A 16580-nucleotide genomic window follows, 5' to 3' on the forward strand; every position below is an offset into this window, starting at 1 on the left:
GCCTCCTGATCTCAGATGATCTGCCTGCCTTGGCCTCCCAAAATGTTGAAATTACAGGCATAAGCCACTGCGCCCAGCCTGATGACTGTAGTTTTATAGTAAGTCACCAAATGAGGAAGTGAGGAAGTGTGTATCCCCCAACCTTTTCTTCTTTTTCTTTTTTTTCTTTTTTTTTTTTTTTTTTTGAGACAAAGTTTCGTTCTTGTTGCCCAGGCTGGAGTGCAACGGCATGATCTTGGCTCACTGCAACCTCCACCTCCCGGATTCAAGTGATTCTCCTGCCTAAGCCTCCCAAGTAGCTGGGAATACAGGCACGTGCCACCACACCAGGCTAATTTTGTATCTTTAGTAGAGACAGGGCTTCTCCATGTTGGTCAGGCTGGTCTGGAAATCCTGACCTCAGGTGATCCGCCTGCCTTGGCCTCCCAAAGTGCCAGAATTACCAGTGTAAGCCACTGTGCCTGGCTTCTTCTTTTTCAAGAATGTTTGGTTATTTGGAGTACCTTACCTTTCCATCTGAATTTTAAGATCAATTTGTTGAAGATGCTTATCAGATTCAAGAGTTTTTGGGCTGAGGCGATGGGGTCTTCTAGGTATACTATCATGTCGTCTGCAAATAGAGACAGTTTGGCTTCCTCTTTTCCTATTTGAATACCCTTTATTTCTTTTTCTTGCCTGATTGCTCTGGCTATAACTTCCAGTACTATATTGAATAGGAGTGGTGAAAGAGGGCATCCTTGCCTAGTGCCAGATTTCAAAGGGAATGCTTCCAGTTTTTGCCCATTCAGTATGATATTGGCTGTTGTTTTGTCATAAATAGCTTTTATTACTTTGAGATATGTTCCATCAATGCCTAGTTTATTGAGGGTTTTTAGCATAAAGGGCTGTTGAATTTTGTCAAAGGCCTTCTCTGCATCAATTGAGATAATCATGTGGTTTTTGTTTTTGGTTCTGTTTATGTGGTGAATTACATTTATAGACTTCCATATGTTGAACCAGCCTTGCATCCCCAGGATGAATCCTACTTGATCATGATGGATAAGTTTTTTGATGTGCTGTTGCAATTGGCTTGCCAGTATTTTATTGAAGATTTTTGCATCTATGTTCATCATGGATATTGGCCTGAAGTTTTCTTTTCTTGTTGAGTCTCTGCTGGGTTTTGGTATCACGATGATGTTGGTCTCATAAAATGATTTGGGAAGAATTCCCTCTTTTTGGATTGTTTGGAATAGTTTCAGAAGGAATGGTACCCACTTCCCTTTGTGTGTCTGGTAGAATTTGGCTGTGAACCCATCTGGACCTGGGCTTTTTTTGTGTGGTAGGCTCTTAATTGCTGCCTCAACTACAGACCTTGTTATTGGTCTATTCATAGTTTCAGCTTCCTCCTGTTTTAGGCTTCAAGGACACAGGTGTCCAGGAATTTATCTATTTCTTCCAGGTTTACTAGTTTATGTGCATAGAGTTGTTTGTAATATTCTCTGATGATGGTTTGAATTTTTGTGGAATCTGTGGTGATTTCCCCTTTATCATTTTTGATTGCATCTATTTGGTTGTTCTCTCTTTTCTTTTTTATCAGTCTGGCTAGTGGTCTGTCTATTTTATTGATCTTTTTGAAAAACCAGCTCCTGGATTTATTGATTTTTTGAAGGATTTTTCGTGTCTCTATCTCCTTCAGTTCTGCTCTGATCTTAGTTATTTCTTGTCTTCTGCTAGGTGTTGAGTTTTTTTTATCTTGCTCCTCTAGCTCTTTCAATTTTGATGATAGGGTGTCAATTTTGGACCTCTCCACTATTCTCATATGGGCACTTATTGCTATATATTTTCCTCTAGAGACTGCTTTAAATGTGTCTCGGAGATTCTGGTATGTTGTGTCTTCGTTCTCGTTGGTTTCGAAGAACTTCTTTATTTCTGCTTTCATTTCATTCTTTACCCATTCAACATTCAAGAGCCAGTTGTTCAGTTTCCATGAAGCTGTGCGGTTCTGAGTTAGTTTCTGAATTCTTAGTTCTAACTTGATTGCACTATGGTCTGAGAGACTGTTTGTTATTATGTCAGTGGCTTAAACAATGTGCAAAAATTACAAGCATTCCTATACACCAATAACAGACTGAAAGAGAGCCAAATCAAGAATGAACTGCCATTCACAATTGCTACAAAAAGAATAAAATACCTAGGAATACAACTTACAAGGAATGTAAGAGATCTCTTCCAGGAAAACTACAAACCACTGCTCAACAAAATAAGAGAGGACACAAACAGATGGAGAAACATTCCATGTTCATGACTAGGAAGAATCAATATCGTGAAAATGGCTATACTGCCCAAAGTAATTTACAGATTCAATTCTATCCCCTTCAAGCTACCATGGACTTTCTTCACAGGACTGGAAAAAACCACCATGAACTTCATATGGAACCAAAAGAGAGCCTGCATAGCCAAGTCAATTCTAAGCAAAAAAAAAAAAACACAGCAGGAGGCATCACACTACCAAACTTCAAACTATACTACAAGGCTACAGTAATCAAAACAGCATGGTACTGGTACCAAAACAGAGATATTGACCAATGGAACAGAATAGAAGCATCAGAGGCAACACAGCATATCTACAACCATACAATATTTGATAAACCTGACAAAAACAAGCAACAGTGAAAGGACTCCCTGTTTAATAAATGGTGTTGGGAAAACTGGCTAGCCATGTGCAGAAAGCAGAAACTGGACCCCTTCCTGACACCTTACACTAAAATTAACTCCAGATGGATTAGAGACTTAAACATAAGACCTGGCACCATAAAAACCCTAGAAGAAAATCTAGGCAAAACCATTCAGGACATAGGAGTAGGCAAGGACTTCATGACCTAAACACCAAAAGCATTGGCAACAAAAGCCAAAATAGACAAATGGGACCTAATGAAACTCCACAGCTTCTGCACGGCAAAAGAAATAGTCACTAGAGTGAATCGGCAACCAACAGAATGGGAAAAAATTTTTGCAGTCTACCCATCTGACAAAGGACTGATATCCAGAATTTACAAAGAACTCAAACAGATTTACAGGAAAAAAACAAACAAGCTCATTCAAAAATGGGCAAAGGATATGAACAGATACAAAAGAAGACATACATGAGGCCAACAAACATATGGAAAAATGCTCATCATCACTAGTCATTAGAGAGATGCCAATCAGAACTACATTGAGATACCATCTCACGCCAGTTAGAATGGTGATCATTAAAAAATCTGGAGACAACAGATGCTGGAGAGGATGTGGAGGAATAGGAACACTTTTACACTGTTGGTCGGAGTGTAAATTAGTTCAACCATTGTGGAAGACAGTGTGGCAATTCCTCAAGGACCTAGAAATAGAAATTCCATTTGACCTAGCAATCCCATTACTGGGTATACATATCCAAAAAACTATAAATCATTCTACTATAAGGACACATGCACATGAATGTTCATTGCAGCACTGTTTACAATAGCAAAGACCTGGAACCAACCCAAATGCCCATGGATGATAGACTGGACTGGAAAAATGTGGCACATATACACCATGGAATATTATGCAGCAGTCACAAATGATGAGTTCGTGTTGTTTGTAGGGACATGGATGAATTTGGAGAACATCATTCTCAGCAAACTGACACTAGAACAGAAAATGAAATACCTCATATTCTCATTCATAGGCGGGTGATGAAAAATGAGAACACATGGACAGAGGGAAGGGAGTACAACACACTAGGGTCTACTGGGGGGGAATAGGGGAGGGGCAGCAGGGGGAGAAGGGGAGAGGGATAGCCTGGGGAGAAATGCCAAATGTGGGTGAAGGGGAGAAAGGCAGCAATACACACTGCCATGTGTGTACCTATGCAACTATCTTGCATGATCTGCACATGTAACCCAAAACCTAAAATGCAAGAAAAAAAAAGATCAATTTGTCAGTTTCTGCTTCTGCTGCAAAAAAAAGATACCTAAGACTTTGACAGGGATTGCATTGAATTTGCATATCCATTTGGAGAATATTGCCATCTTAAAAGTGTTAAGTCTTCTGATACATGAACATGGGGTATCTTTCTATGTATTTAGGCCTTTAATTTCTTTCAACAATGCTTTGCAGTTTTCTGTATACATGTCTTAAAGTTTGTAAATATTTATATTTAGGTGTTTATTATTCTTATTTTTTAAGGCAGAGTCTCACTCTGTTGTGCAGGCTGGAGTATAGTGGAGCCATCTCGACTCACTGCAACCTCCACCTCACAGGTTCGAGCAAGTTTTCTGAGTCAGCTTCCCAAGTGGCTGAATTACAGGCTCCTGCCACCATCCCTGGCTAATTATTGTGTATATATATATTTATTTATTGAGATGGACTCTTACTTTGTAGCCCAGGCTGGAGTGCAATGGCATGATCTTGGCTCACTGCAACCTCTGTCTCCTGGGTTCAAGCAGTTCTCCTGCCTCAGACTCCTGAGTAGCTGCAACTACGGGCACCCACCACCACACCTGGCTAATTTTTATATTTTTAGTAGAGATGGGGTTTCACCATATTGGCCAGGTCTTGAGCTCCTGACCTTGTGATCTGTGCACCCTGGCCTCCCAAAGTGCTGGGATTACAAGCATGAGCCACTACACCTGGCCAAGAATTATTTTACTTTTATTTTTTTGAGACAGAGTTTTGCTCTTGTTGCCCAGGCTGTAGTACAATGGCACAATCTTAGATCTCAGCTCACTGCAACCTCCACCTCCCAGGTTCAAGCAATTCTCCTGCCTCAGCCTCCCGAGTAGCTGGGATTACAGGCATCTGCCACCATGCCTGGCTAATTTTTTGTATTTTTAGTAGAGATGAGTTTTCACCATAGTGGCCAGGCTGGTCTCAAACTCCTGACCTCAGGTGATCCATCTGTTTTGGCATCCCAAACTGTTGAGATTATAGGCAGGAGCCACCACACTCTGCCCTTCTATAAGAATTAAAATGACATTAAGGAGTAATAAATGTGCAGTGGCCTCTTCCAGAGAGTGGAGAGGAAATTTTGGGGAAATGTCTGCCTGGATTGAATTCTCTTCCTGTAGTTAATGTCCGACCTACCCTCTACGGGAAGACAGAGCTCATTCGGAAAAAACAGGACCGCAGGTTAGAAGAAAGTCTTAAGTTCAGGCTTTATTGAGAGGAAAGAGCCTCCGGGCGGGCCAGTTGGGAAGAACAGGAAAATGGCTATGCCTGCTCAGAGGAGCAGGGTTCTTTTATAGGGGGCCAAAGGGCTGAGGGAGTGGGAAGGCCGGGAGAGCTGATGTGGCGGGCAACCGTTGGTCAGTTTAAACTGCCGGGCGGCTGGAAGCTGGGGAGAGCTGATGAGGCAGGTGGTGATTGGTCAGCTGGTTGCTGGATGGGAGGTGGCTGCAGCTGGGCGGGAAGGCCAGAACGGTATGTAAAGTGAAAGATAAGGGAGCCTCTTTGTGTGTGTGGGGGGGAAGAGCTTTCACGACAGGGACAGAGTTCTCCAAACAGTTAGTATCTTGTGGCATGAAATTTGAAGCCTCCATCAATGATAAACCTGTTTTGAACATTTTTTCTTTGGCACAAATTTGCTTCAGTTGTGAATCTCCTGCTTTCTTTAATGTTTTTGGTTAAATGTGAGTGTCTTAAAAATTCAGACTGAAAAATGAGATTCCTGATTTTGTCTTGGCATTAAGCCAAGGGATTAAGGTGGAATTTAATAGAACATCCACATGGAGATTTTAGTGAAGTGCAAATTATGAAGCTAGATGATAATAAAGTAGGTATGGTGAAATGTCTCAGACTTTCATTTAAAAATCAGTCAGATTGGCCGTGTATGGTGGCTCATGCCTGTAATACCAGTGCTTTGGAAGGCCAAGGCAGGTGGATCACAAGGTCAGGAGTTCAAGACCAACCTGGCCAATATGGTAAAACCCCATCTATATTAAAAATACAAAAATTAGCTGGGTGTGGTGGTACGTGCCTATAGTCCCAGCTAGTCGGGAGGCTGAGGCAGAAGAATTGCTTGAACTTGGGAGGTAGAGATTGCAGTGAGCTGAGATGATGCCACTGTACTCCAACCTGGGAGACAGAGCAAGGCTGTCTCAAAAAAAATAAATCAGCCAGATTGAAGCCTCTGAGGTCCTTATTTTTTTTGAGACAGAGTTTTACACTCATTGCCCAGCCTCCACCTCCTGGGTTCAAGTGATTCTCCTGCCTCAGCCCCCTGAGTAGCTAGGATTGCAGGCATGTGCCACCACGCCTGGCTAATTTTGTATTTTTTAGTAGAGGTAGGCTTTCTCCATGTTGGTCAGGCTGGTCTCAAATTTCCGAGCTCAGGTGATCTGACTGCCTCAGCCTCCCAAAGCGCTGGGATTACAAATGTGAGCCACCGTGCCCAGCCAAGGTCTTCTTTTTACATAGTATGTATTGAACCATCACAGCAACATTGTGTCTGATGTTTGCATGAGAAATTTTTTTTCTGGAAAATAAAAATATTTTTATTGAATTAGTCTAGGAAATCTAGGGAGATCTGGAACATATTCTCCTCTAAGCTATTTTATATGACTGTATCTCAAGTCATTCTCAAATTTCTCTGTTTTTTTCCAGCCAAACTGCACTCAGTATAAATTACCAGGATGTCCCAGGGACTTTAACCCTGTGTGTGGCAGTGACATGTCCACTTATCCCAATGAGTGTACTCTGTGCATAAAAATCAGGTAACATAATTTTACAACTGTAAAATTTTTCTTCATTACTTTGTTTTTTGCTTGTTTGTTTCTTTGTTTTTTGAGACAGAGCCTCACTCTGTCACCCAGGGTGGAGTGCAGTGGTGAAATCTTGGCTCACTGCAACCTCTGCCTCCTGGGTTCAAGCAATTCTCATATCTCAGCCTCCCAATTAGCTGGGATTACAGGCACTACCATGCCCGGCTAATTTTGTGTTTTTGGTAGATATGGGGTTTCATCATGTTGGCCAGGTTGGTTTCAAACTCCTGACCTCAAGTGATCCACCTGCTTTGGCCTCCCAAAGTGTTGGGATTACAGGTGTGAGCCACCATGCCTGGCCTCTTCATTTCTTTTGTTGGATTTTGATTACTTAGGAGGTAATGTCTATTTTCTTGTATATAAGTATCAAAAGTGACATGGTAGTTCTCAGTTTTAGGGTGTTGGTTAAAAAGATGCAAAATCCTCATTGCATTTTTCAAGCCAAGTTAGAGAATGAGATGTAATCAAATTATATTATTGTCCATGAATTCGAAATTTTCTAAAATTCAGAGTCTACTGAATAATTAAACTCTGTGGAGTATTAAATTTTATTTTTAATTCAAAGGGCTTGTGTGGGTGATCTGCACACCCTGTCCTAGTAGTCAGGAAGTAGGACTTACTGATTCTACTTAGTGGAATGCTAAGTAATGAGTGTATTATACTTGATACGCTTTATGTAGCACACCTGACCAGGTGACTGTGACTGCTTCTTCAGGTATGCAGCTTTGTATAGAACAGGAATTCATTATCTGACTTCAGTTGGTCTTCTCTGATTCTTTTTTTTTCTTTTTGAGACTGAGTCTCACTTGTCTCCTGGCTCACTGCAACCTCTTCCTCCCAGGTTCAAGTGATTCTCCTGCTTCAGCCTCCTAAGCAGCTGGAATTACAGGCATGTACCATCACACCTGACTAATTTTTGTATATATATATTATGTTTTTTTAATTTGGAATTTTGCTCTTGTTACCCTGGCCAGAGTGCAATGGCATGATCTCGGCTCACTGCAACTTCCACCTCCGGGGTTCAAGAGATTTTCCTGTCTTAGCCTCCCAAGTAACTGGGATTATAGGCATGAGCCATCATACCCAGCTAATTTTTGTACTTTTAGTAGAGACAGAGTTTCACCATATTGGTCAGGCTGCTCTTAAACTTCTAACCTCAGGTGATCCACTCAGTTTGGCCTCCCAAAGTGCTGGGATTACAGGCGTGAACCACCACAGCTGGTCTAATTTTTTTCTGTTTAGTAGAGATGGGTATTTACCATGTTGGCCAGGCTGGTTTTGAACTCCTAACCTCCAGTGATTCACCCACCTCAGCCTCCCAAAGTGCTGGGATTACAGGCATGCTCAGTCCTCTGAGTGATTCTTTGGGGTTAGTGTCCTGTGCCTTAGGGTTAGGGAAGAAATGGCAGAGTGGAGACTTTCATCCTGTTTCCTAGATTTAGCTTTAAAAAATCATTAAGTGTAGCCCTGAAGGAATCTAATGTATAATTACATGGGTCCTTTTAATACCAATAGTGAGGCAGTTTCAGCATGATAGGTAATAATTGTGTTTCTGTGATTATTCAATTTGCAGGGAAGATGGTCATGATATTAAAACATCCAAAATGAACCCTGCTAATATAGCAGTTTACAGAAAAGAATATGGAGAGAACACCTTGACTGGCACACTAGATAAATTGCATTTCCTCTTTGTCTTTTTTCCTATGTTTTTTTTGCACAAGATTTGTTAACCCACATTTTCTAAGAAGAGATATGGAAGAAAGCCATGTGTAGTGATGGATAATTTAAAGAAAAAAAGAATCTTCATTTCTTGGCTTTTGCTCCTAGAGTTAGGCTTACTGCCTAGATGACCTGTGCATTGGTTTATTCAGTTGAAATAAAATCATCATTGAATTCAGTTCTTACTGTTCTCTGTTGAAAATTCTGTTCTCATTTCAGGGGAGGCAGAATTTTACCTCTATCCTTTAAGAGTTTTTCAGCTGAGTCAGAGAATTAAATGAACATAAGACAGATCAACAGGAGAAAAGCATATAGACTTATTTAATACAAGTTTCACTTAACATGGGAGTTTTCATAAAGAAACGCTCAAAAACACAGAGTTGAGCACTTACATGCTGAATTAGACAAACAGTAGTGGAATATGAATGTGTGGCATGACAGAGGGGCTTGGGCTGAGTTAACTGGGTGGAGAAGTGGCTTGGAGAATAAAGTTGGTTTGTATACATTTCCCTTGACCTCAATTTCCAATTCTCCCCAGTCCTTGATGATAAGAATGTTACTTACTTCTGGCATAGAGAGGATATCTTTCACATGGGAATTTTATCTCCTGCTTTTAAGAAACAGAAGGAAAGTCAGAATGACCTTCTTGCTCCTGCTGTTCTTCAAGTGTTTTTAACACAAAATAGTCAATATTGCCAGGGCAGCATATTTTTGGTTGGTATATTCTTAACACCTTTGTCACTCAGCAGCCTCACATGGCTCTGTTTCTCTCAGGCATGGATGAATTTCAGTGAGTGAGAAGTGGAGTGGTTGAGAGGGTAATATCTAACTCCTTTCCCTAATTCTGGGATAATTATATGTGTAGTTGGTACAGTGTTCTGCACATGGCAAATAACTGTAAGATACTTGGATCTAACATTAACCCAAACTGGTGAAGAATCAATGGAGGTACAAATATTTATTAGATTAAAAATTTCCTTTTGATACAGTTTTCATTCTGAGTTCACACAGGTGTTTGGCTTTTCTTAGATCAGTGGTTCTCAATCCAGGGTGATTTTCCCCAAGGGGACAGTTGGCAGTGCATCTGGATGTAACAGCTGAATTGTGGAGTGCCACCCAGGGATATTTCTAAACAATCTGCATTGCATAGGCAGCCCCCAACAGCAAGGACTTTTCCAGTCCAACCTCAAAAGTGCTAAGGTTGAGACATCCTTGTTTAGAGTTTGATACAGCATAAGCATTTTATAACAATAACGTAAGTGACCAGTGATTCAGAATGATAGCATTTTCCAGGTAGAGAATTTTGAGTCATAGGGCCCGGGTTTAAGTATGTTCCAGCACCAGGACATGGTGAGACATGATGCAAGAGGTGGCTGGGAGAGTGGTATAGTGGAAAGAATGTGGCTTTTGGGGGTGAGCTAAATATAAGTTCATTTTGATTCCAATTCTTGTGTTTCTGTTTTCAGATCTGAAAATGGGGTTGATGCTTAGCTCCTTGGAGCTATGGTGAGAAATCTGCTTAGCATAGTGCTTGGCATATAGAAACCACTAAAATAGGTGCTACTGTTGCTTCAGGCACCTCTCCTAAAAAGGAGAAAACAGGACCACTAGGCAAACACATTTGCTTAAGGTGATAGAACATATTTAAAACTGAGCCTGGGGGCCGGGCACGGTGGCTCAAGCCTGTAATCCCAGCACTTTGGGAGGCTGAGGTGGGTGGATCACGAGGTCAAGAGATTGAGACTATCCTGGTCAACATGGTGAAACCCCGTCTCTACTTAAAATACAAAAAATTAGCCTGGCATGGTGGCGTGTGCCTGTAATCCCAGGAGACTGAGGAAGGAGAATTGCCTGAACCCAGGAGGTAGAGGTTGGGGTGAGCCGAGATTGGGCCATTGCACTGCAGCCTGGGTAACAAGAGTAAAACTCCATCTCAAAAAAAAAAAACCTGGGCCTGGGCCTTTTATAGTGTCTCGTGCCTGTAATTTCAGCACTTTGGGAGGCTGAGGTGGGCAGATCACAAGGTCAGGAATTCAAGACCAGTATGGCCAATAGGGTGAAACCCCGTCTCTACTAGAAATATAAAAATTAACTGGGCCTGGTGGCATGTACCTGTAGTCCCAGCTAGTCGGGAGGCTGAGGCAGGAGAATCACTTGAACCCAGGAGGTGGAGGTTGCCAGCGTGGGTGGCAGACTGAGACTCCATCTAAAAAACAAACAAAACAAGAACAAAATGCAGCCAGGCCTAGGAGCCTGGACCTGAAAATTTTAAGTCCTCTGTTTTTATACACAATAGAGGCAATGAAGTGAAAAGCTGTGTAACATAAATATACCAATTATTGTCCTGTAATTAATTTTGGCTTAAAATTTTTATAGAAGTCATATATACTTTTTGGAAAATTAAAAAGAAAAATACGGACCAGGTGCAGTGGCTCACACCTGTAATCTCAGCACCTTGGGAGGCTGAGGCAAGAGGATCACTTGAGACCAGGAGTTAAAGACCAGCCTGGGCAACATAGGAGACCCCGTCTCTATGAAATAGATAGATAGATAGATAGATAGATAGATAGATAGATAGATAGATAGATAGATAGATATACAGAAGTATATAAAAATAAGGTGAAAGTCTTATCCATCCTAGCCTCCAGAGACACTTAAAACTGTTTTGAAATGTCTTTTCTCTCTAAATATATGTGTATACAAAATTACACACATGCACACACACAAACTGTCCTGTAAACTTGCTTTTACTCTTAAATATTGGATTTGTTTTCATGCTGATATATATTGTTTCTTCTTCTTTTTAAAAAATTTATTATTTTTGTTTTTTTTGAGACTGAGTCTTGCTCTGTTGCCCAGGCTGGAGTACAGTAGCATGATCTCTGCTCATTGCAACCTCTGCCTCCCAGGTTCAAGCGATTCTCCTGCCTCAGCCTTGCAAGTAGCTGGGATTACAGGCATGTACAACAACATCCAGCTGATTTTTCTATTTTTAGTAGAGATGGAGTTTTACCATGTTGGTGAGGCTCATCTGGAACTCCTCACCTCAAGTGATTTGCCCGCCTTACTGTCCTCCCAAAGTACTGGGATTATAGGTGTGAGTCACCATGCCCAGTCTTTTAAACAGCTACATAGTATTCTGTTATTGGGCCATAATTTATCCACTTTCTATTGACCTGTATCTGGATTATTTATTAGGATTCTCTTGATTGAAAGTGGGAAATTCCAACTCAAACTTGTCTAAGCTAAAAGGGGAATTAATTACCTCCTTGATAAAGTGAAATGACTAAGCACATTGGCTCAAAGCTAGACGTCTACATTCACTGACCAAGTTACCGTGTAACTCAGTTTCTACATTTACAGTAGCTGGGACTACAGGCATGCACCACCATGCCTAGGTTTTAGTCTATGTACACATACCCTTCCTTGTTTGTGCACATTGTGTAGGATAAATTTATAAGATTGGCATTACTTTGTCAGAAGATACATAAATTTAAAACATTGAAAGGCATTGCAAAACCTTTCTGAAAAGGATACACCTGTCTACATCCTCCATGACAAATGAGTGCTTGGTTCTTCTTTCTACCACCATTGAATTATAGAAGCAGTGCTGCCCTGAATCTGCTCAGTCGGAGTTGTTCTGCAAACTGAGTTTGCATCTATTCTTTTTTTTTTATTTGAGACAGAATCTCTCTCTGTCAGCCAGGCTGGAATACAGTGGCATCATCTTGGCTCACTGCAACCTCTGTCTCCCCTGCTTGAGCAATTATCTTGCCTCATCCTCTAGAGTAGCTGAGATTACAGGCATGCAGCACCATGCCCAGCTAATTTATGTATTTTTAGTGGAGATGGGGTTTCACCATGTTGACCAGGCTGTCCTCAAACTCCTGACCTCAGGTGATCTGCCCACCTTGGCCTCCCAAAGTACTGGGTTTACAGGCATGAGCCAGTATGCCTGGCCAGCATTCATTCTCTATTGATGAATTCTTTTTTACCCCTTAATATTCTTCTTTAAAAGTGGCATAGTAATTACAGTTGTCTCAATCAAGTAAATGGTGAGAAGAAAGTGCAACAATCTATGGAGAGTTCTAGAATAGAAGCTGCCCAAGGATGGAGATCCTCCAAGTCTTGCTCATCATGGTATTTTCAGTGCTCTTTCAGTGCTCAGAATAGCACCCAGCACCGTGCATATTTGTTGGTTGATGAAATGAAAATACAGCTTAGGAGGCTCACAAAATAATGACAACAAAACCACTAACCTCCATGAATTTCCTTCCTGCAAGAACAGGCAAGATAACTCAAACCAGAAACTCATACACCACAAAGAAAACAAGGTTTTGACTTGCCCAACAGCCAGTTTGATTTTTCCTATGTTACTCTGAAAAAAATAATAATGCTACATGCCCAGATGATGTTGAACAGTTCCAGGAGCATACCTTAAACTGGTTTAGAGTCTTCCTTTAATTGTATTGATTGATTTATTTGTTTTTGAGACAGAGTCTTGCTCTGTTGCCCAGGTTGGAGTGCAGTGGTACGATCTTGGCTACTGCAACCTCTGCCTCCTGGGTGCAAGCGATTCTCCTGCCTCAGTCTCCTGAGTAGATGGGATTACAGGTGTCCACCACCACACCCGGCTAATTTTTAACTATTTTTTAGTAGAGATAGGGTTTCACCATATTAACCAGGGTCGTCTGGAACTCCTGACCTCATGATCCATGCACTTCTACCTTCCAAAGTGCTGGGATTACAGGCCTAAGCCATTGTGTCCAGCCCCTTTTTTAATTAAAAAAATTATTCTTAATTTTTGTAGAGATGTGGCTTCTCCATATTGCTCAGGCTGGTCTTGAACTCCTGAGCTCAAGTCCACCTGCCTTGGACTCCCCCATGAGGGTAAAACCAATATTTGTTGTATCCCCTACTGTATTCCTAGCACTTGGCACAGTGCCTTTCACACAATAAGTGCTTAATAAGTACTTGTGAGCTGGCTTAGTTTCATTCTGTTGAATGAAGACAGTTTCATTCCGTTGGCTTCTGCATTCTGTGGCCAGATTTACAATTGCAAGAGTATTTTGGACAGAAGGAGAAGCTGAGCTTCAAGCAGCAAAGCAGGTGGTGACAGTTAGACATAAATCACTCATTCAAACTTCAGGGCAGCCACTTCCTCACTAGGTCTTGGAGGTGGGCTCGCCAGGCCATAAAACTCAAAATATAATGAGGGGACTTATATCCTAGTTTATTGAACATTTATTTGCTGAACTATATATCTATATATATACACACTATAAAAAAACACTATATATATAGTGCGAATGTGTGTGTGTGTGTGTGTGTGTGTGTGTGTGTGTAGTGTTTTTTTTTCTTTTGAGAAAGAGTCTCTCTCTGTCACCAGGCTGGAGTGCAGTTGTGCCATCGTGGCTCACCTCCACCTCCACCTCCCAGGTTCAAGCCATTCTCCTGCCTCAGCCTCCCGAGTAGCTGGGATTATAGGTGTCCACAACCACATCTGGCTAATTTTTGTATTTTTAGTAAAGATAGAGTTTCACAATATTGGCCAGGCTGGTCTTGAATTTCTGACCTTGTGATCTGCCTGCCTCAGCCTCCCAAAGTGCTGGAATTATTAGCATGAGTCACCAATTCTGGCCTCTATATAGTGTTTATATATTTCAGACGTGGTCTCACTGTTGCCCAGGATGGAGTGAAGATTATGGTTCACTGCAGCCTTGACCTCCTGGGCTCAAGCAATCTTCCTGCCTCAGCTTTCCAAATAGCTGCAACTACAGGCATGCACCATCATGCCCAGCTAACAGTTTTTATATTTTTTTGAAGAGACAAGGTTTTGCCATATTGCCCAGGCTAATCTTGAACTCCTGGGCTCAAGCAATCCTCCCATCAACCCATCTCATCCTTCCAAAAGCTGGGATTACAAGCATAAGGTACTGCACCTGGCCAACACTGTTTGTTTTATTCATCTTTTTTTCTTTGAGATAGAGTTTTGCTCTTGTTACCCAGGCTGGAGTGCAGTGGCATGATATAGGCTCACTGCAGCCTCCACCTCCCAGGTTCAAGTGACTCTCCTGCCTCAGCCTCCCAAGTAGCTGAGATTACAGTCATGTGCCACCACACCTGACTAATTTTATATTTTTTGTAGAGACAAGGTTTCTCCATGTTGGTCAGGCTGGTCTTGAACCCCTGACCTCAGGTGATCTGCCCACCTTGGCCTCCCAAAGTGCTGGGATTACAGGTGTGAGCCAAGGTGCCTGGAAGTCTTATTTATTTTTTTAAGATATAAAGTTATTTTTCTTGACTAAACAGTTTCTTTTTTTCTTTCTTTTTTTTTTTTGGCCTGGGAGACCCAAGTATAGACCACAGACTCTTAGTGTTTGAACTGGGCTGATTTAGGTAAAACTGATCCAACTTTATCATTTTACAGATGAGATAACGGAGGAGCAGATGGGTTAAGAGATTTGCCTCAAACAACATTGTCTTTCTGGCTCTGGATGCTAGAGATCAAGATGATAATTATAGTTAATGGTTGGCTTACAGCTTTGTAATTTTTCCCTTCCCTCTTTAGTAGCAGACAAAAGTGGCAAAGATCTAGAGAGATGGGAGATACAACTGCCAAATTTTCTTGAGTTTCACTCTGTCACCCAGGCTAGAAGGCAATGGCACTATCTCAACTCACTGCAGCCTCCCCCTCCTGGGTTCAAGCCATTCTCCTGTCTCAGCCTCTGGAGTAGCTGAGATTACAGGCACCTGTCACCATGCTGGCTAGTTTTTGTATATTTAGTAGAGACAGTGTCACACCATGTTTACCAAGCTGTTCTTGAACTCCTGACTTCAGGTGAATCACCACCTCAGCCTCCCAAAGTGCTGGGATTACAGGTGTGAGCCACTGCACCCTGCCAGGCCTCATTTTAAAATCTGCCTTCACACACCCTAGAGTAGAATATTCTATGGTGCTACTTTTTACTTTGTTTTTTTTTTTTGAGACAAAGTCTCTCTCTGTCACCCAGGCTGGAGTTCAATGGTGTAATCTCAGCTCACTACAACTTCTGCCTCCTGGGTTCAAATGATTCTTTTGCCTCAGCCTCCCAAGTAGCTGAGACTACAGGCATATGCCATCACACCCAGCTAATTTTTGTAATTTTTAGTAGACATGGGGTTTCACTATGTTGACTAGGCTGGTCTTGAACTCCTGATTTCATAACCCACCTACCTCAGCCTCTCAAAGTTCTGGGATTACAGGCATAAGCCATGGCACCCAGAACTTTCCTTTTCTTCTCCTTTTTTTTTTTTTAGACAGAATCTCACTCTGTTGCTTAGGCTGGAGTGCAGTGGTGCAATCTCAGCTCACGGCAACCACCCCCTCCTGAGTTCAAGCAATTCTACTGCCTCAGCCTCCTGAGTAGCTGGGATTACAGGTGCGTGCCACCACACCTGACTAATTTTTGTATTTTTAGTAGAGATGGGGTTTCGCCATGTTGACCAGGCTGGTCTCAAACGCCTGACCTCAACTGATTTGCCCGCCTTGGCCTCCCAAAATGCTGGGATTATAGGTGTGAGCCACAGTGCTCGGCAAAAACTGACTCCAGTATTCTTAATCCATAGTATTGACATTACAGGAACATGTATGAGGGCCTGTGATCTAAAGTGCTAATCTTTATGCTTTATCATGTTTAAGGAAAAAAAGCCAACCTTGTTTCTTAGTAGTCTAGCAGATTCAAGAACTGATTTTCTTACTGTGCAGAGGATTGTTTTTAAGCAACATTTATAATAAAATTAGAATTCATAGTTCTTGTAGCTTTTTTCTATCCCCAAGTAAAATTCGATTTTCTTATATGTAGAAAAATTTTAAAAATTGGGGGAGGAAATAGATTAAAACATGAATGAAATTAAATAATAGTACTCAAATTTTCTTCAAGGAGTCTACACTGTTTTGCTAATTATAATAAAATGGGCATTATTAAAAATAAGAGTAGAGGGAGAGGAGGAAGAAAGGTCCGATTTTAAAAGCCATGAGATGAAGGAAACCTTACCTGGACCAACAAATCCACGAGTCAGAAAGAGCCCAGCAATAATCTTTTACAGATGATGACCAAAAAT

General features: G+C 41.5%; 2 long non-coding RNA genes across 10 annotated transcripts in view; one reads left to right on the forward strand and one right to left on the reverse strand.

The window, feature by feature from the left end:
- The window catches only part of LOC144580131 (uncharacterized), a 160931-nt gene that overhangs the window by 35890 nt on the left and 108461 nt on the right, over positions 1 to 16580 (reverse strand). The gene's annotated exons all lie outside the window — the stretch shown is intronic.
- LOC103791187 (uncharacterized) overlaps positions 1 to 16580 on the forward strand; it is a 59817-nt gene that overhangs the window by 4349 nt on the left and 38888 nt on the right. For 2 of the 4 annotated variants that reach the window (XR_013529138.1, XR_013529140.1), the window contains exon 2: positions 6601 to 6710. This is a non-coding gene — a long non-coding RNA (uncharacterized LOC103791187). Of the gene's footprint in view, positions 1 to 6600; positions 6711 to 7599; positions 7622 to 8331; positions 8656 to 16580 lie in introns of those variants that run through there. The other 2 variants (XR_013529137.1, XR_013529139.1) reach the window with 2 other exon arrangements.

This window comes from Callithrix jacchus, chromosome 18 (assembly GCF_049354715.1).
Source record: "Callithrix jacchus isolate 240 chromosome 18, calJac240_pri, whole genome shotgun sequence".
In the NCBI taxonomy this organism is placed as follows: Eukaryota; Metazoa; Chordata; class Mammalia; order Primates; family Cebidae; genus Callithrix; species Callithrix jacchus.